Below are 25,253 nucleotides of genomic sequence, written 5' to 3'. Positions count from 1 at the left end.
CCAGCAACTTGGGTGGACCAAAAAAGGCAAATTAAACAAGCCTTCAAAACATGTTAAAATTTTAAAGAAAATCATCTTTTGATCCTTCTGCTGCGAAAGCTAAAGCACATGCAATGCAAAGAGCATTACCCGAGATATCTTTTGCAGTGAACTAGTCTAGTGGGAAAAGCCTTACATAAATAACTGCAAAGATATATAAGTATGTATATTTTTTATATATATATAAAAAATTTATTTTTATCCATGTGCATGAATGTAAGTATATATGGATGTATTGTTATATGTACTGTGATGGCACTGGAATTTTTGTCCTGCATAAAGAAAATCTTTCTTTTTTGAACATTCCCTAAAAAATCTGCCCCCAAAGTGGAACACTCCTTAGAGGGCAGCTTGTTACCAACCTTGGCTCCGTTAACAGTCACCACTATCTTTCTCATCATTGACAGCAGCAGCCTCAAGGGATCTATAATTCATTGACAAGAAACAATTTAATTACCTTAACTGTTGTAACTTGCAGATCAGCCAGCACAGCGCCCTAAGATAAGGTCCATATGGCTTGTACCTGAGAGCTCCCTGACTCAAGTGCTTTACCTAGATGAGCCTGGGATGCTTTGATCCGGAGCCAGCTCCCTGCCGTGCCGGCAGCACAGCACAGCCCCAGAGCCCAGCACCGAGGCCCAGGTCCTGGCTCCGGAGCCCCTTCCACCGCTGGCCCGCAGCGGCAGCCAGGTGAGGACTGAGAGGTTTCTACATTGCTCAAAGCAGAGCTCAAGAGTGCTTTTGCTTGATCTGTTTCATGTGTGAAATTCCGCCTGGCGCGCATCCTAAGTGGCTCCAGAAATGTGATCCTTCTGTATCCCACCACCTGTCGTGTGATGTATGGAGTCACTGTAATCCTACATTCATCGGCAGGGGAATATTTTCAGGCATCCAGGCTTTGATCTGTACTTGGATTATGCAGATGTTCCAAAATGAGTCTAAATGTAATGCTGAGTGGTTAAGAACATAGCTTTTTGTTTTGTCCTGGAATGAGCTGGGCTTCTTTCTTCTTCTCAGACCCTCCTCAGGAAAGGACCCACGCCAGATCAAAGTTTCTTAGAGCACACAAGGATCCATTGTTTCAAGAACTGCTACAAATTAGCAGCTGCAGTTAAAATAAAGGGTGGAGGTATTTTTCTTAGCCTCATTTAAAACTGTTTGGAGTAATTATCCTGAAGTACATTGATAAAATAAAAGTCCCTTAAGGGCTGCCAATTCTGTAGGGATCCCATTCAGCCCCATGTTGTTGTCAGATATCTGATCAGGACATGATGATGTGTTGGAGGCAGAGTGGAGCTAAACCGAACTAACTGCTGACCTAAAGACAACTTCTGTTGCCTCTGGCAGCTTTAAGGAGCTTTAGTAGTTGCACCCATGGATTTCTCCCAGAGTTAATGAGGAAGGAGGACCTACTATATACTCAGCACGAGGTGGGAAGGGAGGCATGCCTCCAGCAGGCAGATGTCTAAACTAGATCCTTCACCCATGCCTGAACCCCTCTGCGATTCTGGATGTACAAAAGGCAAAATGTAGATTACATGGTCAGAAGGCTATGCAGGTTTTGCCCGGGATAGAGTTAATTTTCTTCAGAGTAGCTAGTATGTGGCTTTGTTTTGGATTTGTGCTGAAAACAGTGTTGATAACACAGAGATGTTTTCGTTACTGCTGAGCAGTGCTTGCACAGAGCCAAGGCCTTTTCTTCTTCTCACCCCACCCCACCAGGAGTAGGCTAGGGACGCACAAGAACTTGGGAGGGAACACAGCCAGGACAGCTGATCCCAACTGACCCAAGGGATACCCCAGACCATACGGCGTCATGCTCAGCACATACAGCTGGGGGAAGAAGAAGGAAGGGGGGACGTTGGGAGTGATGGCGTTTGTCTTCCCAAGTCCCCGTCAGGCGTGATGGAGCCCGGCTGTCCTGGAGATGGCTGAACACCTGCCTGCCCATGGGAAGTGGGGAATGAATTCCTTCTTTTGCTTTGTTTGCATGCATGGCTTTTCCTTTACCTATTAAACTGTCTTCATCTCAACCCACAAGTTTTCTCACTTTTGCTGTTCCGATTCTCTCCCCCATCCTGACGCGGGGCAGAGAGCAAGCGGCTGCGTGGTGCTTAGTTGCCAGCTGGTGTTAAACCACGACAAAGGCCCAGAGGAGGTTTTTGTAGCTGTGGCTCTACTCCCCAGTCCTGCCCTCAGCTTGACTGCAGCACAGGCAGTGACAGCCAGCCCTCCTCCTGCCTCTCCGGTACCCCTCTGACCAGAAATGCAGGGTAGAAATGGAGAGGTGCTGCGCTCGGCAGCATGGTGAAGGTGGTGGGCTGGGGAAGGAGGCAAAGGTGTAGCTGCCCTCGTCTAGCAACTTCATGAAGAATGCTGTTTCCAGCCTGCATGACTTGAACCCTATCTGGGACTCCACTTTAACTGGTGAAGGTGTGATCCCGCTCCAGATGAGAATCTGTACCAACGCTGGCTATTTGTACTGTCCAAATGGAAAGTGCTCATATAAAGAGGACTCAGATGCAGCCCAGGCACTAGCGTAACCAGCTGGCACTACCAGTGAGCAGTGGTACCCTCTGCCCAGGCTGGACATTCCTCGGGACTCTCCTTTTAGCTTGGGTTTGCGTGCTACCTACTGCAATGGCCAAGTAGCCCACATGTGTGCTCTGTAAGGAGATTCTGCTGTTACGGATAACAGGACAGAGAAAACCTATGCAGACACAAGGAAGATTCAACTCCATGGAGATCTCATGGCTGATGCCTTCCCTTTGCTGTCCTGGAGGTCTTGAGGAAGGCTACAGAGAAGGGATGTTCCCCGACAGCAAAACCTGGGCTGTCACTCAGAGTTTGACTCTTCAAACCTCACATTCCTGTTTTTCAGGAAATATGGGTGTTTAAAAATGAGCATTCTGAGCACAAATAAACCCAGCCATTTTCAAAATTATCTGTACAAGGGGAACTCGGAAGAAATCCACCTGGAAAAAGTAATTTATTTATTTTTTAAATACAGGTTAAAAACAAATAATATTTTACACTTCCTTAAATCTTGTTGTTACTGTTTCATTATTTTAGGGGAAGTCACTAGCAGAGCATAATGTAAAAATATAGCAGTAAAAATATTATCTTGTGGTCATCACAAAATCACAGCGAAAGATGTCACCTACACTGTCCCACTTCCCATTTCAGGATGATAGTACTAACAAAGTTATGGCAAGTACAACTGAGCATACATTAGGGCTGTATTTTCTAGCTCAGAGTGTCTCCAGTTAAAATTGTTTGGGTCCAGGTTGGCTCACAGTTTTGATAATAATTTCTGGCATGCTCTATCCCTAGCGTGTCCCCTCTTCTGAGGCAAATCTTGGTCATACAAAGTGAGTGCCATTTTCCACTAGGTCTAGCTGGCCTGGAAAGGGGTACAAAGCCAAAATGCTCAGGGAGCAGGCTAGTGCATCCAGCCTTCCCACGGCACCATACCCCAGCGGTCATCCAGGACAGGAGCCTCACCCGCACCCCACGGCTGCAGAGCCGTAACGTGGCTCCACTTCTGCAGCTCGGAGGGAGGGGGGAATATACTCCAGGATGTCCCAGGGACATGGGGACAGAGCACAGAGCTGGCAAAACCACACTCATTCAACTCAATGCTGTAACCCTGGCACCAATCAAGCTTGCCGTAAAGACAGACAGGAGAGGGGAGACCACATTGCTGGGCAAACTGGGACCCTGACCTTCAGCACACAGAAAGACTTGCTCTGAAGTGGTTTGAGGACAGTTGCGTTGTCCCTTTCAGGTCTGGTAGGTACTGCTATGGACACTCCCGGCTGGACCTTCTGGAGGTCGGCAAGTGGACTCGGGCTTGTCGCGGTGGCCCCTGTGCTGCAGGGGATGCAGTGGGCTCCATGTTATGAGGGATGCTGAACACACGAGCGAAGATGGGGTTTGGCTCAGAGCGGCTCTGAGATTGTGCCGTTCAACACACAACCAGGACATGCGCTCGGGTAACTGGGCCTGGGTCCAGGAGAGGGAGAGGGTTAGGGGTGCCTCCCGTTTCTCTGTTTGTGGGAAGTGAATTAATGTGCACAAAACTCCACTGTGCTCGCTTAAATTATTTATGAGAAAATCATACAGATTCAGCTCCAAAGGCATCCAGAGCACTGCTAGCCTTTATTCATGGTAACGTGAAATTTCATTCCAACCTTTGATGCACTTCCCCACTCCCTCATTATTTCAAGTGTGGTTTTACTCTAAAGATTGCCTGTATAAAATTGGCATCTGCTTCTTTAGCAGATATATTCCATGTGCAAAATCAGAATACCGGTCTAGTGGCTTCAATGGCAAAAATTTTTTTCACATGCTCCTGTTTCGTGTTGATGGTGCAGAGGCTCAGTTGCACTCTTGCATCGCAGGTAGCAGCAGTACTGCTCTTCCTTTTTGACCCTAAGCTTTTAGCCAAATGAAGGATGGGTGGACTACTTCCGTTAAAAGGAAAAGTGGTGATGAGGAATGTACTTCTTTTGATGCACCTCTATTAATGCACTAAGGGTACGCACTGGTCACAAATCACAGGAAAAATCAGACAAAAGGGGATAATCTCTTTCCTTACACCTCTAACCCAGTCAGATACCCTTTCTTTCTTTCTTGCACAGCTTTTTGTGTTGCACTATTGAGGTGTTTTTATGTCAAGGGCTTCTTTTACATCTTCTCTGCTAGCTCCCCTTGGCTGCTCAGCCTCTTTCTCAAACACATAAGCCTTTGTAAAGGAGAGGCAGTAAAAGCTCTCCCCCCTTCTATGCCTCATGTGTACTTTCATCTGGGGTAGTGACACATACTTGCATTTGATGTGAAGGTTCCTGTAGGTTTAATTATATGGTTTCTTGTGGAATGTAACAGTTTCTTCAGCTATCAAGTGGTGGTCACTGTGGCTGGCCAAAGACAGTATTAAACTTCATTAATACCTGCTCAGTCAGATTCTGCACTCATTCATCACTCTGCAACCCCACGGAACACAAAGATGGTCCCCGGTGCAGGGTGCTGGGGTACAACAGAGTGCACCACACAGGGGTAACGCAGCGTAGCTTGGTCTGCAGGCTGTTTGGGGCTGGGAATGAGACACAAGGAGGGGAACCTCAGCTTCACTTTCAGATCTGAAGTGAATCTTTTTGCTTAACAAATCAGAAAATTGTGGTCGTCTGAGAAAGAACTTTGCCAAAAAATTGAGAATAGTGGTATTAAGTAATTCAGAAATTTTGCCATATTTCTCTGGAGAAAACTAGCCCAGATTTTGTGGAATTTGAGGAAGATGATTGCTTTCTCTGGAAAGGTTTGTTGGAGGCAGGTAGGTTTCAGAAAAGGATGGTGGGAAGCTTTCGTGTGTGCTGGCTACCTGGTGTGCCTCCATATGATGCTTGCTTAGCACCAAGGCACCAGGGATTGTCCAGAGTTGCAGGCTGGTCACACAAAAAGCGGACTATCTACTTGGGCCTTATTTAGAGCTAACCAAACAGAAAACGTGAAAAATACAAGAAATTTTGTCTATGTAAGGACTCAAAGACCTGACAGTTACAAACCTGGGTTCAGTTCCATGCCTACTTCCCTCTCTCTTGTAGGAGAGCATCCTGCGGGATCCTGAACCTCCATGTAGGTCACCTCCTCCCCGTAAACCTGGTAGTAAAATAGATGCCCTTGCCCTGAGCTGCCCTGTACCCCCCTGAGCCATTAACAGCCCCCTTACGTGGTGTGGGGCTTAGAGCAGATGGGGCTCTGACTAATACCGTCTACGCTAAGTCCTCCTCTCTTATAGTCCTTCCACTTTATGACAGACTTTATTACTGCAGCTGTGCGCTGGCCTCATGGTTTCAATGATTTTTCCATAATACTCTCAATCCCTTCCCTGCTCATTGCTCTGAGTGATTGGTTCCTTGCCCTCATATTAAATTATGCTACATTTTTCTGCAGCAAACTGCATTATACTGTATTACAAGCTGGTATTTACCATCTGCTGGCCCAATCTCACTAACAAGCCAAACCCTTTTGAATAAAAGGCGTTTTTCTTCAGAGTTTGTACTGCCTCCAATGCCAGTATTCTCTATGGACCTGAAGCCCATAATTATTTCATGGGGTATCCTGCAAATAGACCCAAGCAGATGCCAGGGCATCCTACAGAATGTATCTGTGGCAGTGTATTTGCAGGATTTGGCCTCTCCAATGCAGACAGGTAAGACAAGCAGCTATTGCAGTCTTTTTTCTGCCCTCTTATAGTAATTAAAATTTCCTTTCACAAGCGCACTTTCCTCCCTTCTCCTAATCTGGTTTTTGATGTTGCTTCCAGTTTGGTCAGTTCTTTAAACCAATTAGCCACAGGCCTTCCCCCAGAGGGCCCTTAATTGGTGACTGCCTCAGAACCACTGGACCATTACACTGACTGTATTTATTTAGGTTTCTGAAAGGTGCTCAATAGCACCATCCAACAATCTGCTGCATCTGAGTCCAATGGAGTCTTAAGAACCATAAATGTCCCAAAGCCAGGAGCCCCCCTTGTCTCTCCCCCCACCTCCCTTTGCAACACCTGGGAGAGCAAATGAGCCTCACTGGCAGGTTCTTCCCATGGGGAAAGGCAACCTCTTTCACTGCTTGATTGCTCCACTGAATCTGTTTTAGCCTTGTTGCTTTCCTTGATCTGAGTTTGAAATGTAAATTGGTCTAAAAAGATAAACTTCCAGCTCAGTCTTTGGCAATGGTGGTGGGAGGGAAGGAAGGGTTGTGATGATGCTCAGAAATGACCCCGAGAGTTCAGGAAGCATCTTGTTATCCCCAGCTGGAATGAGGTTGCTGTGAACTGGGGCTTTGGGATTAAGTTAAGAAAGGGTAAAGGTGGCCCCAGGCTAGGAGGATATTGAGAAGGTCAAAGTGGAGCAGGTACTTCAGGCTTTGTCATCAATTCACATGCAAAAACCCTACCGCAAGACACCTTAGTTTAAAAGGAGCTAGCTGAAGCTAGCAACCCAGGGAATACGTGTCTCAAACTTGGTGCAGATTATTTCTTCTTGTTAACAAATGTGCATTTTCTCCCATACGTGGGAACGTGTAACCTTTGAGTCTTGCTTTGCAGCTCCTTTACCAAAAGGGGTACCTCTTTTAATCATAGCACTACACGTAGCTGTGCACAGGAACATCTGTGCAAGCCCCAGACTTGGCTGCATTCTTCTTGTCCTGATTTCTACGCTGCTCTACACCCCTTGACTGTGCTTGCACTGCGGATTTTTAAACGGCTTGATGTGTTAGTAAAACAGGGCTTGTAAGGAAAGAAACGGCTTCCACAGACTGAGGAATACAGTGTCAGCAAAAGAAAACTATGTCTATCAATCAGCAGCATAACAGTATGTGTGAAATGATTTCTTATAAATATGTCTGTGCCACAAGAGAAAGCACTTCCATGTACATCTGATACATTTCAACTATTTTAGGGCTTCTGGGTTCTAGTCCAGTGTTTCCACCAGTGGGCTAAAAAAGATAAACATACACATTTAAATATAAAAATATACCATTAAATGTAATAATAAAAATTACTCAAAGATATTATTATAATGACACATTATAAGACATTGTTATATTGTGTAATATAATTATAAATATGTAAATAAAAGCATGGGCATGCTTTGAATCATTCTGCATGCTTCTGTTCAAGAACAAGGGTGCAGCCTTCCCCCTTCAGCTGTACAGAACATAGACAAATAATAAACACACGATTTTTCTGCTCTTCTGAGTCCCAATACCTGAGTGTGAGTAACCTGAGGGATAAGGAAATGGGGGAGAAGAGCCTGGGTAGAAACTTGGGGGCCTGAAGATGAGAAGGTTTCTAGAGGCTTGTGCAATGCTTTGGGAAGTATGCGAAGGAGTTGTGCTTTCACATTAGTTCTCTTAATTGTCTTTGGCTTGGGAAATTACAGGTAAATACTGGAAACTGCAGTGACACCAAGTGTGATAACCTCTACAGAAAATGTGGAATCATCAGCTCTACTGACAGGAGTAACATGCTCCAAAATGCTTAGGAAATCAATTCCTAAGCCTGTATCCTGGTGAGGGTAAGGCATGAAATGGTCATGAGTCCAGTACCCTCTGACCAGGTTCTTTTAGATGTTTCATACAAGGGGGGTTTGATGTTCGATATCAAATTTACTTATCTGTAGGTATTTGACATTGCATGGGATTCTGATTTAACAGTGCTACAGCAACATACTGAAATCACAACACAAACACTATACGGCAAATGAGATATACAGTTGGATCGCAATACAAACATGACACCCTTTACTGGCTGAGGGCAGCTCAGGCCCATTGCTCTCTTCAGGGTTCATCTTGGTTAATTTTTAGACTCTGTGTTGGGCTGAGCCACAAATACATTTCCCCCATGCTGGTCTGACTGGCAGAGGAAGATAATACTCCGTAAGGATTATTTTAGGGAAGGCCATTTACACAACCAGCTGACCCACTCAACAGATAACAGCTGTTTATCTAAAACAAAGGCCACCCTCCAGTCCCCTTTGTGTTGTGATAAGTTCAGCTTTCTTTACGACAGCTGCGGTCACTTCCTACATGCTTTTCTGAGCTTCATGAGCACACCATCCTTGCCTATCTCCTTTGAGCCTTCTACCACTGAAGGGCTTCGTTGGTTGGTCACAGAAGTCCCCCAGGCTTCAGAGCAGGCAGTGGTTCCACCTGTGAAGTGGGAAAATGAATTCATACCTAAAGCATCCCTGTTAGCACAGGACAGTATCCGCACTTGCATGCTCTAGGGGCAGGATCCCCCCATCTCCACCTGATCTTTAGTTGCTATTAACCAAATCACACAGGCTAAACTCTTACTTCTGGTGGCAACCACTGGCACCGGGGCATAATCCAGCCTGACCATGTGCCCCAGGCAGCGAGCTGCTCTGCCTGCCAAGCTGTTGTGATAAATTAGCAGACTCTTCTTCTGTAAACTGTGCTGTATGCTGCATAGCTTGAGTCCCTGCCATCAAAATAATAGTGTGCAGCATTTTTTTAATAGGTGGTCATCTTTCTGGGTTTTGTAAGCCATTTTCCCTGGCTGGAGACCATACATGGCTAAGATTTATGTACATTTATTTTCAATGGCCTATTCGCTAACTCTACAAGATTGTGCATGCAACACAGGGCATCCAGAGCTCATTTATCCCAGAACGGGGGAGGAGCAGGGAAAAAGATTGAAGATTAAACAAGTGAGACCAATATTAAGAATAATTTTTTATAGCATTCTTTTGAATGAATACACTTTTACAACATATTTTTCTCCTAAATGATGTGTTCAGGCAAAGGCCCAATGTTGTAAAAAGACACATAATTGGCACTCAAACAGGTCTGAGTTATTGCCTGGTTGGTGTAATTTTACACCTGTCACCGCCCATATATTTAGCAAGAGTGAAAAAAACAGACCTGGGGTTGTTTCCCTGCTGGTTGCCTTCAGGCCGCGCTGACATGCTCGCTGAGTTTATAGCATGCCTTTGTGAAATGCGGTGCCTGCAGAGGCGAAACCAAGAACTCATCTAAGACGCAGCTCGGCAGGGTCAGCAACTGGCCTCCGGTTGCAGCCACCACAGGAGTAGCACAGCTTTTCAGGTCTGGCCCTGCTTTCCCATCTCCTTTTGCAGGAGGCAGGAGCCCACGCTGCGGGAGCGGTGCCAATCCCCGTCCCAACGCCCTCCTCCTTGCTGAGCATCGCCCAGCGCCGGCGTGCTGGAGGCGGGCAGCAGGGCAGCGTGCTGGGATAGACGCCTTCTAAGGGAACTTTTATTAGACAGTTTTGTGTTTTTTCCCCCCTTCCCCCCGCCCCGGGATTTGCTGAAAGTACCTAGTCAGTGGCCTCAGCTGCTTTTCTTGAGCTTAAAATATACAAATGTAAGAATAGAAATCCGAAAGTGCTGCCAGCCAAGGCTGCCCAGACGTCAGTAGCATCTCTCCAGAAGAATAACAGCACAGCCCCAATCCTTCTTAGTTTACCTTCTAGTAGCTGGGAACAGAAGGCTGGACAGGACCAGTTAAAAAACTTGTCCCTCTCCCCGCCATCAGTTTTTGGGTCAAGACGAGTTGCAGCTTGCCCCGGCTTGGTGGGCACCTCTGCCCAGAGGCAGAAGCCCCGCCGGGAGCGGGAGAGCGGGTGCTTGGCCGCAGCGCTCCGGGAGCTTTCTGCAGGTGTCCTGACCCAGGGGGGCCAGAGATGGGGGAAGCAAATCAGCTGGAAACTCAGCTCATGAGCCCGGCTGTGCTAATCCCCTCTGCGGAAATGCTTGTCCAGGTACCTCGGGGCCCTAGGCACTGCTTCTTAATCCTCCTCCTTCGCTGGATGCAGACGGATGAATATTTTTCGATTCTTCTTTTTCTAGTTAGTCAGTGAGTCAGAAACAAGGCAGCTGTCTGCAGAGCTCCAGCCATGATTTTCCTCAAAAGCTTTTGCATGTCACAGCTGACTCCAGCAACTACCGCTTGCTCGTGCAAACTGGGGCAGACCCGCTGAGGGTGGCTGGTTCAGCACGGGCAGAGCAGCCTTCCTCCCGTGCCGGGCGGCCCCGCCGTCCCCCCAGCCCTCCTGCGTTTCCCGGGCAGGTTGTAGTCCCTCTCCTTCTCTGATGGAGCTCTGGTTTGCATGGCCTGAACAGGAACGTTCGAGCTCCAACGCAATCAGCAGTGCTTTACAGCTGTTTACTTAGAAGATCCATTCAACTTAAGTTGGCCAAGCTGCATTATTAGGGTGGAAAATCAGGGAATCATCCATTTTTAATAGTTTTATAATGCTGGAGAAAGACTGGCCTCTCTGGCTGTAGGACTGACGCACCTCTGAATACAGGCTGGTCAGTCAGACCCCATCAATTTGATTTAAAAATCATGGTATTTTGTACAATAACTTAGTTTGGATACTTTTTCCTCTCAATTTCTTTGAGTCATTAATTGCATTCATTTCATATTTTCCAGGGTTTTTTCTTCCTGCAGTGCTGAGGGCAAGAAAATTGTCTTGTGAAGTGACATTTGCATTTCTTGCGTGTCCAGATGGTAAGTCTCCAAGGACACCCAAAACGGCAGGACCCTCGTGACAGCAGCCAGGCTGTTAGCAGGTCCCCTGAGGCCAGGGACTGGCAATACTGAACAAGAAACAATTCTGCACGTAATGTATTTTGTTCCTCCTCAGCTTAAACTTTTTAATTTCCTGTGGCTATAAGTCATATAAGGAAAGGTCTCACCCCTCCAGGCCAGGCACTATTACCTTAGCGTTATATTATGTTCACACCTGTGGTAAATATTGAAGACATAGATCTGTTTTCTAGTTTCTATCTGTAAATTCTAGCCTAGAAAAGCAGGGAGACCTGCAAGCCCAAACCACCCAAAGTCAAGAGGGGGCCTTTGAGAGGGAAAGGTTTTCCAGAACAAGGTTTCTCATTGTGAAAGGCTAAAATTATTGCTCTCCTGTGATTTATAGTGCCTTCAGTCTTATAGAGCACCTGGAATATTCAGCAGTAATTCAGAAACAGAGACGTGTGTTGTTGATACAGCATATCACTGCAGAATATATAGTATCAGAGTACCTGCACATACTTTACACACCCAGAGATTATCCTGAATGTGCTACTAATGTGTGTAAATATATTTGCTGTTGTTGGCATAATTCACAAGCACAAAATGAATGTGGCTACAACAAAGCCCTCTGGCTGCTCCATCAATTACTCCTCATTTTCTAGCTGTGACGTGTATCTGCTTATATCTTCCCAGAAATGATGAAGGATGAGAGATGAGAATAATTTAATTTATGGCTTCATCACAAATTAAGTCTTAGGTTACAAGTATGTAATCTTTAGCCTTGTAATGAAGCTACTCCTCATACAGCAAGGTTCTTTACCAAACAGAAAGAACCAGTTGTTTACTTCTGAGTGCCTGCAGCACTTCTCTCCGGTGAAGGGCTGGACAGACCCACTGCCTAGGAAAAAAAAGCCTACTGTGAGAAAGCCCAGACCGTCTTTACCCTCACCCAGATGTATCAGCAGTTTAAGCACGCTTCTGAGCAAAGCTGCTATTATCCTTTCTCCCTGACCCCCCCGTTCAGCCCTTGGGGCACTCCCACCTTTCAAGATCACAAAACCAGTGCTGGGCAGTGTTTCCTCACTGGTTTGAGAGACGGCTGCCATCTGCTAGCAGGGCAGACCAGCCCAGAGCCCTGCATCCCCCTGTCCCACGACAGTTTCCTTTCCTGTCCCAAATCTGCACAGTTCACCCCTCAATCCATGGCTTGAATGAGGCAGTCAGCATGAATAAGGTGTGGGACCAAGGCTTGAGAGACCTGGAAGTGGTGCCTGCTCTGCTCCTGGTCTACTTTAGATATGTGGACCTGAAGTCTGGATCTGGGTGCTCTGTATTGCTCTAAATCTTCCCCTTTGGCCTCCAGCTTAGCCACTGGGCAAAGACTCTGACACCTTCAGGTACAGGTGGATACCTGTAGCTCTGCTGTCCCAAGCCCCAGGAGCAATCCTGAATGCCCTGGGTTTTAAAGTCTAAGGTTAAAACCTTTCTCCACGTTCTCTGAGCTCATGGGATTGCTGGTTAATTTTTATTCTTTCAGGGACACCTAAGCACTGACGCTAGTACAGCCAAGGCTTTGCTGAATGATTTTTCCAAATGTAAGTGAATGTAGTTGCAATAGGAAGCGGCAGGCCACCTTTCCCACCTGTGAGCTTGCACTCTCTGGCACCTCTGCAGTCGTTGTTGTGCATGTTTCCACGCTGCCTGTGTTTGAACTTGTTTCTGGCGTGCAGACTTCCCTTCTGTCACTCCTCTTCCAGGTCACCTCTCAATGTCCAGTGTACCCAGATTACGCTTCAGACACCTCTGATAATGCCCTACGTTTTGGTTCCTCCTTTTTGCCTGTTCTTTTCTGCTGCACAATGAGGAAACCAGCTTCACCCCAGTTACAGCCATATCATAGTCCTGGGTAGGGTGGGGGGGATGACATTTATTGGGCTGTCTATAGACAACCCTGTGCAACCACCCCCATGGGGGTAGAGCTGAGCACCCATTCCCTTTCCTTTAACAGAAGACATATGATGAAGTTATACCAGAAAGACCACCAGAACATAACAAGAGATAAAGTCCCTATCATCAGAGCCCCTAGACAGATGCTCCTTGTCATGGCAGCCTGTGCAGAGTCACTACCCCATGAGAAAATGCAGCCGTGGCTATAGCCGTCAGAGGTGGAAAGGTTAACGACATGTACTGAACACAGCGTTGGGAGGGGCCAAGGAAGATTAGGGCTTATATGTCTTTTTTTCCTGACAATCTCATGTAGCTTCTCAGCACCATTAGTAAATATCTGATGCTACCACAGGATTTAACATCCCAGAGCCTGCTTCTGGGAAGCACTGCATGCCCCTGGGGCCAGCCCATGGCTCAGGCTGCCTGTCCCCAGCAGCAGTTGAGATACCACAGGATTGGGCTCCCCAGCTTAGATCAGCAGGGACAGTCCAGTATAGCACGAAAGCCAAAACATGAAGCTAGAAGAATGTACACGAGGGAGAAAAGGCGAAACAGTGCATTTCAGGATAACTCCTAAGTGAGGGTCACTGAAAATGTAATCATGACCCAGGCGATTTTGCCAGCACTGGTAGCTGGGACAAGCATTTGGTCTTGCTTTTTTTCTATCACCAAGAGAAGGCATGGAGTTCTGCGAGGAATAATATTAAGGTTGATTGATTGCAGATTAAGAGCCTGAATAAAAGCTTAATGACGTCAATGGAAGGATTGTCATTGGCTTGAGCCAGCCCCAAGACACTGCTCGACTGATGCAACGGGATATTTTTCTTTTTAAATGCAATTGTTATAATGTAAAAGCTTCTGTTGGACAGAAATATCTCGTAGAAACAGAATTAAAAAGAGGCCTGGAACAAAAGGACAGATTTAGCTGCCCGAGATTGCTGTTTCAGTGTGGATGTATGTTTATGTGATTTTTCACAACAACGTACTTCACTCTTTGTGTCGTACAGAGGGAAAGCTCAGGTGTGCTGGGGTATAGTTAGCATTTTGAACCTGGCAGTTTCCCTGTGTAAACTAGAACAGGTCTCTCTCATACAGTAAATGGAACGTTCTTTATAAAGATTTTTCTGTGCGTCTAAGGACCTACCTGTCATTGGAGAGATCTTTACAGCCCAGAGTGATTCTTTTAGCCTCCATGCTCACAGGAGCGTGTCATGCTTGGGACAGAGGTATAGGTGTTGTTTGCAGGAAAGGCAAGGGTCCTGTGCCCTCTTGCCTGTAACATGTATTACCCATGAGAAGCATACATATAAATATATCCAACTTTATATTACAGGTTATTGTCCTCTTTCTTCAAAGCTAAGGAATTTTCATGAAGTGTGTATACATCTGGTACCGGATCAATTCAAGATTACGATAAAAAGATTATTTATAGCCCTGCATTGACATTTGTTTATTGTATAGATGACATCACCGTGCCAGACCCTTGCTTTAACTCAACATTTCCCACTTTTATTGCATTTGTGATCCTGTATATGGCCACAGAACAAATCATTAAAGAGGATTGCATGAAGGATAATGAGTACCATAATACTGTTAAGCCTCGCATACACTCTTTAGCTGGACTCAAATTCTTTTGATCTCTTGAGCAAAGTTGCAAGAAACAGAAAATAACGGACATTGAATGACACATTTGCTTGTAATCTCAGATTTTGCAAATCCCCCTGGTGTACCTGTGTTCCCCTTTTCCTCACTAATGAATTCTGACACTGAAACAGATGTTGCCGTGTAAATTCTTACATTATTTTATTTCCCAGCAACACTGCTGCTCCAGATTAATTTGGTGAGAAGTAAATGCTCAAACATGCCGACCCCTTTGTCATGTCTTTCCTCTTCCTCTCCCCTTGCTGTTTGCCACATCATGGTGGACTCCATCCTGCATCATGCAAGAGTGACAAGTTTTAATATAAAGCAGTGGTCAAGTTTCTATTATTTTCTACAAACAAAACATTCTGTTGCATAATTTTTTAAAGCAGGCAGGAAAAGATAAAATATGTTTTAAAAATTCTGCATTTCTATGTTATATTTGCAACTTTACTACTGAAGTATGCAGCTGGACCTGAGCCTGAGCCCAGTCACAGCTGTGAAATTGGGAAAGCAGCTTTGCACTGCAGGGCTGTCCGGTCCCCCGCGAGCCCTCCAGCGGTGCCTGCCCAGCCTCGGTCCCCAAACCCACCAGGGACCACCTGGAACAGCACTGCCACCGTGCTGGCTGCTGCTGATCCAGCCATCTCTGGGCTTCCCCTCCACGTCAATTTGCCATTGCACAAGCAGCAAGCCAGTGCACCCTGTTTTGTTGTTGGGGCTGGGGCGTTGTTTTATATGACTTTACAGTTTTGCTTGTAAAACACCTTCTTTTGAGTAGCTGTAGAAAGCAGCCTTTCTACCAAGGGACTTGTTCTAGCCAATTTTTCTCTCTGTGTTCAAAATTTTACGGAAAAGAGGGGTTTATTTGTGCAAAGTAGGAAACGGGTTGCGCTGGCTCTGAAATGTTTATATAAGTGACTTGACTGGCCCCAATCTCAGACTAATTGGCCAAATGAAGTTGCCTCAGACTTCTTTGATGTATGGCATGAAATGCACTTGTAATTAAGGCACAAACATTGTGGCACAAAATCATTTCAAGCCTCTGTACAGTGGATCTGCCAGTGGAGTCAGAGGCTACACAAACTGAGTGAGGGTGGCCCTGCAATTTCCATTCAGTCTGTTCAGATTTCTGAGAAAAGGCCCATTTGCCAGATCAGATCCTGTTGATCTTTTTCTCTTGAACAACCCCTGTTCTTCTCCCCACTCGTCACTTTTCTTTTCATTTTCCTTCTGCCACTCTCTAAATTTTCAAAACTTCCACTTTTTTATGATGTCTTGAAAGCTTAGTGTAACAAAGGGAAAAGTGAAAAATAAGGAAAAGTGCTACCCCGTGGCCACCACTTAGTTTATTGTATTTGGCAGCAAGTAAGAAACTCAAAGCTAAACTACCAGAAAGTTGAAATATTTTGAAAACATTCCACAAATTGTGAAAAACGTAAAAAACGGTTCACCTCAGACTTTGCAAAATGCAAATATTTTTTATTCCATTCTGGTTAGCTTTTATTCAGTTCTGGTTTCTTATTGCATTCACTAAAACTCATAACTGCTTAGGCCTGAATTGTCCCTCCCAGTGTGGGCTGCAAGACAAAGGTTCACAAGCATCCGTGTGGGTTTTGCTGGCTGGTTGTCACTTGGGAGGAGAGACACGGCTGTTTGTCTCTCTCTCCCATGGGAAAGGCCTTGGTGGCCAATTCTGGTGGTTTCCCAGGAAAACGCATGAATTCAGAGGGAATTCTTGGAGTTGGCCTGCCCTTTACCTTGTGGCCAGCTCTGAGTCCATGCCCTTTTCCCCTCCTCTGGTCCACCCAACCACAGTGAAGCATGACTACCACGGACCTGCAAAGCTGGTGGCCTTCACTTGGTCCATCTCTGTGGCATCACAGGGGAGCGCTGAGTGAAAATTCCCTGTCACCTTGGGCTGCTGTACAGGTGGGGTTCGTGAACAGCAGGAGATGAAGGCTCTGCACTGCCTTTGGGAGCCTTGTTTACATTTTAATTTGAATTTGCAGAGGCACATAGCCCTTGCAAGCAGATCCCAGCTGCCTGCAGGGACAGCTCTCCTGCGGGAGCTGGGTCTCCCTGTGCCTGGGTGTCTGCCCTGAGGACCTCTCACCTCTCCAAACCATTGGGGCTGGTGATGCAGCGTGTGAGGAGGAGGCGTGCAGAGGGCTCGGCTCCGTGCTGCTGGACCCTGGAGCTAACACCACCAGCCAACACACCTCCAGCTGCTGCTGGAAGCAAGACCTGCAGACATACAATTCTGCCCCTGCTGCTGTCATGCGAGAGGCTCGTTTGGAACCATTTTGCCTCATGTTACACACTGTGTACGTGCAGGCAGCTAGGAGAGCTTCTTCCAAGCTCCTGCGTGGCTTTACGTGGGCAGCGCTGGGCCATCAGAGGTGCCAATGCTGCTGGCGGTCCTGGTCACCCCGGGGGACTCTCCCCTGCACCTGGGGCGGGCAGCCATGCGTCACGCGGTGGGGTGAGAAGCAGCGCAGCCTAGTATTAGCATCTCCATCGTAAATAGGTAGCACAGAGGGGGTCTTTCCTCAGGGAGGCTTCTGGATTCACAGTCGTCTGCCTATAAGCACTGCAAATCCAAGCTCTAAAGCCTTCACTTCCCTAAAACCAGTGAGAGTTTTGCCTGAGTAAAGGATTGCCATAAAAACTGCCCTTCTGGCGTCCTCTCATTTCGTCTTGGCTGCTGCCTACACGTGCTCAGGGGATACCTCCAGAGCTCAGTTTTTGCTGCATTTGGCTGCTAGCTACTAGCTTTCCAGCCTAAGATCGTATGTGATTTGGCTTGGGGACACATCACATGTAGCTTTACATCAGGAATGGTATTTTGCCAATTGTAGGTATAATTAACTGACCAGACACCCCCCTCCCCCAAACAATAGCTTCAAGTAGCCTTAAGCCAAGTTGTGGGTAGAATATTACATAGACTACATTTTTCAGAGTGTATAGAAAGAATTAAATCTGTGGCTGGGGAGTGGCTCCAGACAACCTGAGGGGAGCTTTGAAAGGCTCATTAGTTTGCAATGCCGAGATCTAAACTTTGGATTTGTTGGGCTGTTCGAGCCCCAGGAGTATTTCCTGGGCTTTCACAATTTAGAATCAGCCCAATCACTCCTGTATTCACTTATCTTGGGAAAGAGAGAAGGCGGCAATTGCTGATGTGAGGCTTGTCAATGGTTCATGATGGCTTGTCCTGCCCTCAGGATTAATAGGGTAGTCGTGCACATAAGACACTGTGGGGATCCAGGAGATTTGGGTTCAGCTACCAGCTTTGCTATGGATTCTGTGGAGCCTGGCTTCTCTTGTCTGCAAAGTGGGGATAAATAACAATTCCCTTTCTCTCCCTTGTGTCATCACATGTAATGACTTTAAAGAAAAAAGGGGCTGTCAGATCTTGATGCCACTTGGAACTAAGAAACACTTGTAATATAATTCAACAGGCACTATGGAGAACTCAGTGTCAATCAGACAAGGAAAACCAGCATGGGATTCAGGGCAGGGCAAGAGCAGAATGCACAACCAGGTAATAATAAAAATAATTTATGTGCATACAAAGTCACAGAAACATAGAAAAATGGAGGGGAAGGTACCCCAACGATCCCTTAGCCCTTCCCAGTCCTCCAAAAATTTTGCCATTCCCTGCTGCTATTTGTCTAGCCTGCTCTCAAAGATGTCCACTCCCCCTATCAACACCACATTTCCATGCCTTGCTTATGAAAATGGCAAGATGCAGCATTCAGTGCCTGGCTAAAGTCGAGCCCTTTGCCCCTGCCCACAAGGCCCGCTACCCCACCACAGTATGAGATTCACTTTATTTCATGAATTTGTTCTTGACAAATCCATGCTGAGTGCTATTTATTTCCTTGCTATTGATTAAAAAAAAAATCCAGAGGACTAAAACTAACTACTAAAGGCCAAAGTCTAGCCTTTTTCTCACTAATATGAATCATGCTGGTTAGCTGGTTGCAGTGAAGACTGATAAAAAATATACAATAAAATTAAGTCTTTTGCCAACACTTGTAACCTTGTTGAGCTGTGAAGCAGGGCATTCCTTGACCTTTTTCTTTCTATAAGTGTACTTATCAAATGGCTTCTTCTTCCTCTAGGTGTCTCTTTGTAGCTGCTACTTGATGTGTGCTGAGATCTTTGTTGTCTCCTCAGGAAGGACATGCATGTCTAACAGGTCATGCATTTTGTCAGCCATCGCAGGTTGTCTGATAAAGATGCTACTTCTCTGTATGAACTCAGTGTCCCAAACACTGTAGGCCACTACCACTTGCAAAGCCACCATGGTCATGCCCCCTTTTGAGATGTTCCTGGTCTGCTCTTGCCTCTCACTTGCCTCAGCCTTGACTCTCTTTTTCAGACTTTATGCTTAATTCACACAATATAGTTTCCACTTTTTTGTTTTCCTGTAGTGTCCAAAGCCACTGTTTTAGCCAAGCTAGTCACTGCCCTAAGTGGGATGTTTGTCCTTGTGCCCTTACTATCATTTCTTGAGGAAATGCCAGCTCTCTTTGGCTTCTTCTCTTTCTTTCCTCCCCTGCAATCTGTCAAGCAGTCGTTTTCTCCATCTATTTATCCTCAGATATGCAGTCCCTGTTGATGTACTGTTGAAGAAGTACTGTGCATGTCCCAGGGGCGTAATTTTTCATTACTATTCCCGTAAATTAAAAAGAAAATCCAGACACACGATTAAAAAATGTAAATCTTTTGCTTGTCTTCATTAGGGATTCCATATAGACTGGGGAAATTTTCAGCCTGAGTCTTAGGGATGAAAAAATAAAAGAAAAAGTAAATATAAATTCAATAAATAATATAATGTAGCTTCTCAAACCTTCTGGCAAAGTTTAATAAATCTGAGTTACTTAGACACATGTTTATCATATAAGTATTTGTAGGAACATGGTATATATCAAAAAAGTAAAATTTTCTTGCATTCCTGTAGAGACATATTGTGAGGTGTGAGAAGAATGTCCTAGTCAACAACTGTCCTTTGCTTTCAAAAGCTGAAATATGTCCTCATATAAATAAAAGAACAAGCCAGTAAGTGAAGATTATTTCAGTGGAGGAAAGTAACAGCTAATCCAGGAGTTATATTTTTCATTGCAGAGGGCATTTTACAACTTTGAAGTTTCCTTCATTCCAGAATGAATATTGCAAACGAATCCTAATTGTGAAAAATACAAGATGGTTAAAACATCTTGTGCTAACAAAAATGAAGACTTTGATTGAAAGAAGCTTTTGGGAAGAGGTTATAGTTTATAATACAAAGAGAAAGAATGGTGATATCAAAATAGAAAAATGTTCAATGTTATTAAAATTATATTTCCATTTTCTTCTTCAGTTGATTTTTTTTTTTTTTTAATTGAAGGCCAAAAATATCCTCAAGACAGTTAACTGTAGTCAGCATTTTGCAAGAAAAATCTTTCCATTGGAAGACTTCCAGCCAGGTCTCCATTTCAGTTCTGTAGAACATATAATTGATTTTTCCATCTAGTTCTAGTCTATCAGATGCATTTAAATCTGTATTATGCTGCCTATTTAATGTGGGTGGCATATTTTATTAATTTTAAAAGACAATTTCTTGTTTCCAGTTTTTTCAGTGGACTTTGCAGTTACCATCAACAACCTGAGGTCCAGATTTTGATGCTCTTATTCTTGCTCTTGCACTGTGGCTTGACCTACCTGATGCTTGTAACTACAAGTCTGTTGGGGTGACAGCATGCACGTGGACAGCTGCTCTGGACTATAACATGGGTGTTCATGTCTCAAGATGCTACGTGGTGGCCAGTGCGCGTGCTCCAGCCTCCAGGCCCACTTGGTGGCTGCGCACAGAAGGCAGCAAGATCTGGCTGTGAATCCTGAGGTGGAATTCAGGCCCCAGAGCCAGACACCTAAGAGCAGGGGTCTCTAGAGATGAAGGTGTCTGAAATCCTCCTACTGTCAGTGGCAATCTGGTCAATATATCAAAGGAGTTGGAGAGTTTTTGGTGATCAGAAGTAGGCATCTAGTTGAAATGCCTCTCGACTCAACTGGTGTATTGACTAGATCACTAAGGACCATAATGGGGCTTAGACACCTGGATCACCTGTGGGCATAAGTGTCCTGATCCATGAGCTGAATCCCGCCTCTAGTTTCTTAACAAAGCGGTCGGATCTAGGAACCATGGATCTGTTGTTCTACTGGAAACTTCCCCTTCGCACACAACAAAATGGTTCAAACCCTTCCAAGAATCTAAAAAAGGAGTACAAACCCCATCATTTTCTGTTGCTTTGTTGGATATGTTAACCAAGATCAGAGCTGCAGAGCCACTCCAGTGTGCTGGTTTGTTGCGATAGTTCCCACAAAGATACAAACCAGAACTGAGGACTGATGAGCTGAAGCTGGTTCAAGGTAAGTTTCAGGGAAGTCCCAAACTTTCGATGGCCTATTAAAGTTGGTGTTTCCAGTCTTTGAAGGCTTGAGGATCATCACTCCCTCCTCATATCATCTCACCATTTCAGATAGATAGCAAGTAACAGTACAGCACATGAGGGAGCTTAGGCTGCTGTACACTTTAAAGTATCATCAACATTTAAACAGGGGACACAGCAGTATTTGTACAGCAGGAGCTGCGAGAGGACTGAATAGTGTATTTCTTACTTCTTGTTCTTGCTGGTTCAACTACCTTTCCTCTTACGCGGCAGTGCAATTACTGCGCTCTGTACCAGCAGAGGAAGGAAGATGGCAGCATCAAAATACCAAAATTCACATACGTACAAGTTACTCATCAAGGTTTTTCCACTGGCTCCTGAGAGTTTTTAAGTGGCACTGGCTTAGCACAGTTTTGATGTTTCCCTAGTCTGAAGATGTACACAGGAAAACTGCTGAATGGTCTGCAATCTGAACGAGCAACAAGACAAGGGGAATATTTTCTTCCACTGCAGTTGTTGAACTCATGTATGGACAGTCTGTCCCAGCAGCTTGAGAGTTCGTCGAGAAAAATCAATGCCAGCTGTATGACTCTTGGCTACAAAAAGTCTCACTGTACATCTGTCTGGACCAGCTCCAGGTCTGATCTGGAAAGCTGAGTGATCATCCCTTCAGCATCTTTCATATCACATATGCCTATCCTACTTCTGACAGCTGCAGAATAAACATGGGGTTTCATGGAGGAGAGCATGTGAGTATTCCCTTGGATAATGGTTTCGTGCCACTTAGAGGTTAATATTCCAATATCTTTTTTAACTAATTAATACCTCCATGAAGGAAACCTTAAAAGAAAATGGTCCTTTAGTTGTTTGGTTACTCAGCAATTGTGGGAAAAAGGGATCGCAGGACACCCACTGCAAGCTGTCTGCATGGCAGTTAACTGAATGTTTGGTTATCTGAACAGGCCTTTTTTATGACTAACTAAATGCCATTTAACATGAAATTTGCAACTGTCTCAGTTGCTCATTCATTGACTGTATCATTACTATTCTCATGTCGTTCAGTTGTAACGAAGAATGAGAGACAAATTGGTTTATCACTGGCAGAAAGAATGATTGTAGCACACCTAAAATCTGACGACAGTTAGTGTGTAAATGCTACACATTTACATGCTACTCTGCCTTCTGCCTGAAAGAGAAACAGAGAAGTAAAACAGCAGAAGACTTTCTTACACATACAACTTGCTGGAGAATTCCCAAAAGAATGACAGGAAAATGTTCTTGCATGGCAATGCCACAGACCTTGCTCTGGGAAACTGGTTTCTAAGACATTATGAGCAGCAGGAACTACAGAAATGAACCAAGACCCATAATGGTCACCCAAGACTTGGGATGTATAGAGGATAGCAGAGGAAAATCAATTTATGTTATGACATATGGGGTAAATCTTTGAGTGACTATTAGGCTATTAGGAAGGTTAGCACTTCTTTTTAGGAAAGTGGGTGTCTGAAGGTGATAGGATATCAAAAGCTTATGCAAGACGGACCTATCAGAAAAATCCCTGGCTCACTAAAAAACACCTGCATGTCAAGAGGAAACCCATGTCCCCACCTAAAAGACAGGCAAGGAACAACTCAATCTGTTGATATCTGCAAATACCTGTGCAGTGCACAGACTGCCTTTGGTATGTATGGGAAAAGCACTGGACAGTCAAGTCACTGTCTGAAACATACTTTGTCATTTACTGTTTCAGAAACATGATCCCAAAGATATTTCATTCTACGGAGATATTTGTTTTAATGGGCTTGTTCTGGAAATCTATAAGCAGTCAGTATCTACTGAATCTCTCGGCAAGAGCTTTGCTTCTTCTCAGCCATGGCCATATCATTCTCTGATGGAAATGCTCAAGACTTAAGATGATGCAATCCACTATATACTTTTGACTCTGTGTTTAACATCTAAGTACAACACCAGTCACCCAGGGTCTTCAAGACATACATCAGAAAGGAACCTGCTCATCAGCTTCTTGCTGTGAATGCAAAAAAAAAAAAGAAGAGTTGCTTTTATGAGCCAGATGACACTTCTGATATTTTTGGAAGGAAGAATGTTAAAGTTTCCTGGTTTAGACAAGGAAAGGTTTAGAAGGGAAAATGAAGCACAGCATCCATTCTGTAGAAGAAAAAAGATCCCTCTGCAAATCATGTTTGCACTTTCTGTGCACTTTTGTGAAGCAGCTTTGCCATCTCAGTAAAACACAAGAAAGGTGTTTTGCTAACAAGAAGTACCAGCCAGCACCTTCTTGCACTAAACAAGCCCTTCACCATGCATTGGGGACAAGAAAAAGGTATCCATCTTTTTGACCAATTCAGCACTGACTGTGTGACATTATCTCTATTTAGCATCACCCAGAGAGCAGAATTGTAGAGTGGAAAGTGTCTGTGCTGAAGGCCATGCCTAGGCACTAAGCCTTTCAAGGGGGTCTTGCTTTGCACTAGCTGTATGTGATACCATGGACCAAATGCCCCTGTGCCGTTGAGTACATTCCTGTTTGCTTGAAAGGGTCCAATTCACATCCTCCAAAACTCCTCTGTGATCACAGTCAAAGCACTGCACATGGAGACATTTGCTTCAAACGTCCCATCCTGATCTGCACTAAGTTGCTAATGGAGACACAGACAGCTCGGAGTCTCCCACTGTCCATTCACCTGGCATGGCAGAGACACCTGGGGAGCTGAAAGGGACAGTGAATCCCCACTTTTATAATGTGTCTGGCAACACTTCCACAACTTCTCACAGTTGTAATACTGACAGCATAATTTTCCATTTTTAACAGTGATGGCCTCCAGGTCCATGCAGTCTGGATCTTTTTATCCCTTGAGCCCTACAAGCCAACAGCGACTGCACAGAATACAAATTAAGGTTATTCTGTGTTCTACATCCTTGTAAGGACATTTGTCATGCGGTCTCCCCTTGCAGAAACCAAGGGGATATCGGCACGGACCCTGAGCAGAGCCAGCTGTCTGCCCCCCAGCACCTTGAGGCCCACCAGTCCCCCTGCGCAGTCGAGCCATGCCAGTTGAGACCAGACAGAGTAAGTACTTTGACGGTGACTGATTAAACAGGGGTTATGGAGTATTCGAGGAGCCTGCCAAAATGCCTCATGATTAATCAAAATCTTAAAGAAATTCAGGGAATCTGAGTGCTGCAAAATCTCACTCTGTTTTTCATCTCCCGGGAAGGTAAACAAATGAGCCTGCTCCACACCAGAAGTTAATCAGCTTGGGAGACCCTGGAGCCAACAAACCTCGTAGCCATTCCCAAAACAGATCCCCGTCTCTTTCCTAGTGACTGGTTTTTAGCTAATGCACTCTCTTCCCAACACCTCCTGGAGCATCTCCCTCAGCCTGGCCCCGTCACCTCTACTCCTGGCCGTCACCCACCACCTCCATGCGGCGGTGGCCCTGGGGGTCCCTTCTGAGGGCTCCCCCGGCAGGTGCAGGGAAAAGCCCGTTGCACAGGGGAGATAGATACACAAACACACAACGGCAGAGGGACGGGACTCCTGGAAACACACAGCATAGCTGAGGCAGGAGAGAGGATCTGTCTGGTTACAGAAGTGAGAGCAGTTGAGTTAGGTCAATTTATAATACAGTACTTCACAATAGGTGAAATCCAGCTCTTTTCATTCAGAGGTTCCTCCACGTTCCTTCCCTTCTCTCAGGTGAAGAAGCCTGAAATATTCTTCCCTCTGTTACCTGAAATGCTCCCTGATGACTCCAAGCATCCTGGGAACAGCGCGTCTGACTGGTCTGCCTTTTACTCCAAGACACTGAGACTGGAGAACCAGCAGCCAGCATGCCTCAAACACAGGGGAAGGGCAGGCAGGAGATGCCCTTAAATTAGGAACCCAAAAGCTGTAGTTTTGGACAGGAAGACAGAGCTGGTAATACCAGTTTTATTTGTGGTGGCAATGTCTGAAAACCAGAGAGAATGTGATGCTCGTGATGTTGGAGTCCTTTGCCTGGGGTCCTCTTGCACCCCTGACTGTTCATCACAGTGCTTCAGGAAGCCTGCACTGTGCTAAGCAGTTTGCTAATGAGTATCGACTGCTTC

At 45.4% G+C, this 25,253-nt stretch overlaps 1 long non-coding RNA gene across 14 annotated transcripts in view; it reads left to right on the top strand.

Moving 5' to 3' along the window:
- Positions 1 to 25,253, top strand: part of LOC126037654 (uncharacterized) — a 48,339-nt gene that overhangs the window by 10,523 nt on the left and 12,563 nt on the right. For 2 of the 14 annotated variants that reach the window (XR_007505780.1, XR_007505792.1), the window contains exon 2: positions 11,020 to 24,231. This is a non-coding gene — a long non-coding RNA (uncharacterized LOC126037654). Of the gene's footprint in view, positions 1 to 597; positions 730 to 7,982; positions 8,118 to 11,019; positions 24,232 to 25,253 lie in introns of those variants that run through there. The other 12 variants (XR_007505785.1, XR_007505793.1, XR_007505786.1 and 9 more) reach the window with 12 other exon arrangements.

Source organism: Accipiter gentilis, chromosome 4 (genome assembly GCF_929443795.1).
Source record: "Accipiter gentilis chromosome 4, bAccGen1.1, whole genome shotgun sequence".
In the NCBI taxonomy this organism is placed as follows: Eukaryota; Metazoa; Chordata; class Aves; order Accipitriformes; family Accipitridae; genus Astur; species Astur gentilis.
Note: the sequence above shows the minus strand (reverse complement) of the source record. Positions and strands in the feature narration are given on the sequence as shown.